Source organism: Pteropus alecto, unplaced genomic scaffold, assembly GCF_000325575.1.
Source record: "Pteropus alecto unplaced genomic scaffold, ASM32557v1 scaffold61, whole genome shotgun sequence".
Classification (NCBI taxonomy): domain Eukaryota; kingdom Metazoa; phylum Chordata; class Mammalia; order Chiroptera; family Pteropodidae; genus Pteropus; species Pteropus alecto.
The window spans coordinates 376,766-380,409 of NW_006434835.1; the positions used below are offsets into that span (position 1 = coordinate 376,766).

At 56.9% G+C, this 3,644-nt stretch overlaps 1 protein-coding gene across 1 annotated transcript in view; it reads left to right on the forward strand.

Moving 5' to 3' along the window:
- SNTG2 (syntrophin gamma 2) overlaps positions 1 to 3,644 on the forward strand; it is a 91,655-nt gene that overhangs the window by 27,129 nt on the left and 60,882 nt on the right. The gene's annotated exons all lie outside the window — the stretch shown is intronic.

A 3,644-nucleotide genomic window follows, 5' to 3' on the forward strand; every position in this document is an offset into this window, starting at 1 on the left:
GCGGTGAGTGCGTCGCGTGTTCTCGTCCTGTTGATTGGATGTGCTGTTATTCTGCCCACTTTTCTCTCTACACTCGTATTTCGTGAGTGTGTCATAGAAGAGAAGTTTAGAATTGGGAAGAAACGCGTAAACAGAGCTGTGCGCCACGTGCCACGGGGCCCTTTGTGCTGTGCCGCGTGCCGCGTGCCGCGAGGCACTAGGTGAGCGCCAAGCGGTGGGCCCTCGCGGACACTGGACGGCAGATGTCCTTACGCACTGAAGCTGGGAGGATGGACGTTCAGGGGTGTGTGCATACCCCGGTGGCCTGGGGGTCACTGGCTGTGCTGAAAGTGGCATCTGTCAGGGTCCCCACATGCCAGCTCTCTCCTGCCACGCTTGTGTGTAACACGCCTGGGAGGCTGTCTCACGAGACACACCTCTGGCGACTGCCAGGGTGATGGCATGCGGGTCATCGGTCACTGCAGCCTTCCTTCGCTGGGACTTGCCTGGTGTCAGGCCAGGCTCCACAGGACAAGGGTGGATGAAACGAACTTCCCGTCTGGAGCGTTACTCGGGCAGTTGGGCGCCAGGTACCCGGAGTTACCCAGCGACGTGGCCATGTGGCAGGCTGCGGCTGAGGCGGGCCGTGGGGCGCCGGGGAGGGCGCTGAGCCTGCGGTGGGGGCGAAGTTCCAGGCAGTGGTTAAGCTGGGCCTTGAAACTGAGAGGCTGGTAGAGGGAAGGGGAGCCGGGTGGAACCGCCCACCCGCCATGGCCCGAGCACGGGGGGTGACGCGAAGGGCACAGGACAGGCGCACAGGACAGGCGCCGCCATCGGTTCCTGGCGGGAGTTCCGTGGGGTCTGTTCCCGTGACGTCAGGCGCCATCTCCGTGAGCCGCGTCCCCTGGCGTCCCGCACGCAGCCCGGGCCACTCACTCGCCAGCGTTTGTCTTTCTGAGAAGCCAGCGTTCAGTTCCAAGTTCGGGCGCACGGCTCGCCCTGCCGCCGGGTCACGTGACCTGCGTGTCTCCGCGGAGCCCGCACACGGTGCACTCGTGCCGCACCGCTGACCGAGGGATCACTCGGCTTGAGCTGCTCCCCACTCCGTTCCCTCGTTCGGAGCCTCGTTAGCGTTCGGGGGGCTCCGGGCTCAGGGAAGACTCTCACGGGACGAACGTGGTTTTCGGTCTCAAGGGCCTGACTGCGTTGGGTTCGTGTTCAAACAGAGGAGGTGGTCTCGTCTGTTTACCTCCGGAACGTAACGTTTGTGTTTGTTTTCTAACTTCTGCAACACTTTGCTTTCTTAAGGTGAGAAAACAGATAATAATCCAAAGAGGAACAGCGCACTCCTTGATAACATCCCTCCTCGCCCAGGGAAGGCAAAACACATTCACCCAGGAAACAGAGTTTGAGTAAATGATGCGTAAGCCTTATAGATGGAGCTATTCCAATATTTTACTGATACAAAGACTTTTTGAACCAAATTCTCAAATTATGTCAGCATTCTCATGTGATACAAAAGGCATGATTGGAGTACTTTAATGAGACACATAATCTCAATTTTTCAGATTCATAAGGTTCATAAAGATATTGAATTTGTGCAGAGCTCATAAATCACATGGTTTCATGCTCTTGTTTTTTCTAAGTAAATTCTGGCTTCGATTGATTCTAAAGAAAATATCGATATTGCCTAATGCAGGGGTACACAGACTGAATCTAATTACCTCACATACGGTCTCCGGCTTTAGAAAAGATTTACTACTTGAAAATGACAAAAATATCTTCATTCCCACATTATACACGTATAAAAAGAAACACATAATCTCTCTCTTTTTAATAGACCTGTGTGTTTTTATCCACACAGATGTGTAACATCATAGCCGCCGTGGCAGAGACTGAACTCTCCGTAAGCTCGTTGGGCGAGGTCTGAGGCATGTCACCATTCAGACAAAAATGAGAACAGGTGATTGGCAGATCACTCAGTCTGGCATCTGCCCGCAGAGGGCAGCGATGCCTGGGAGGAAGCGACGCCGGAGCAGCCGCTTCTCCTGGGGGACCCCGAGCCCCATGTGGTCTGTGAGGGGTGACGGCTGAAACTGATCCGGCCCCTCCAGCTCCCAACAGGCAGAAATCGGAATGTGCCCAGACGCCGTCACCCCCAGCTGACGGGAGACCACAGCCGCCTTTCCCTCCCTATCCCAGTCTGGACGGAGAGACGGGCTGGGACAGACAGATCGGGAGATGAAGGGTAGGTGAGTGGATGATATAGATGGAAGATAGACAGAGGATAGGTAGAGAGACGATAGGTGGACAGTAGGTACATGATAAATACATAGGTAGGTAGGTAGATCGATAGATCAACAGGTAGATAGAGACGCTGAATGGGTAGGTGATCAACAGTGGATAGAAAGAAAGAAGATGGACAGGCAGATAGATTGACAGACAGTGATGACAGATAGATCTAGGCCGGTAACCACTGTGAGTTTTTCAGGAGTCGGAAGTGGTTCGGGGAGGTGGTTCTCAGCCCTGATGCACACTAGAACCACCTGGCACCCCCAGAGATTTATGTCGGGGCCTTTAGTCCAGCACCACTGCTCCCTAACTCCAGACCGCTGACTCAGTGGGGCTCCGAGTCGCAGGAATGGGAAACAGAGCCCCTAGTCGTCAAGGGTGTGGCTCGTGGGCACAGCGTGCACGGCAGTCGTGGGCTGTGCAAGTCTAGACCCTTCCATGAGGGCCTGGTCGAGCCGTCATGTGTAATGGAGACACGCGGGTCCAGTTCTGTGGTTTTGTGGGACAGACAACACCAAAGTCTTGGATAGTTACCTTGTGGTGTGGTTTCTTGACCATGGTCAGGCATTCAGACCCTACCAGAGCCCATCACCAATTAAGAGCTTTTCCAAAAAGAGCATTTCTTGCAGAGGCTGACGTGGCTTTATAAGAAAAAGGGTTTGCATACAATTTTCCGGTCAGCCGCCTCCGGGAGCTTCCTAGAGACACACGTCTGCCAAGGACGCTCCCAGTGGCAGACGGCTCGTGTGACGCCGGCGTGGGTACCCCGCAGGGCCTTCTCGGGACCCAGAGGGACTGCCTGGTGGTGGTCGCTTTCTTAGCTGTTGGGAGTGTGACCCGCAGCGCCTCGTCCTTCAGCCTGGAGGAAGTGCCTGCCGTGCCCCGGGCCGCTAGGTGACGAAAACTCCCGAGGCTTCGGGCACGGGCGTGTTGACGGGCTCGTCTCTCTCCCGGACACATCCGTGTTGCATCGAGTCACCTAGATGTTGCTTCATCTCCCTCCAGAGCTGAATAAACGTGATGTCACCACTGCCCCATGCGGCCGGGACGCTCTGTGGGTGGGACGTGCCCCTTTCCCGGAGACCAGAGAGTCGGGAGGAGGTGGCTGCGGGTGGCTGCGGGCAGCTGCGGGCGGTGAAGATGCGTGTGGCCGGCGGCACGCGGTGTCTGCCGACAGCCAGCCACAGAGGGCGGCGTCGCCCATCAGCCGCTGTACGCTGGGCCCCGGGTACACCCCGGGCAGGGGGACGCGTCAGGGCAGCGGCCGTAACCGGGTCCCCCGTGTACATGCACGGGGAAGCCTGGCCGCACCGCTAATTCACTCGCCTCTGCCGCCGGAACAGGTGCACGATCGGGGGCATGGCGAACACTGC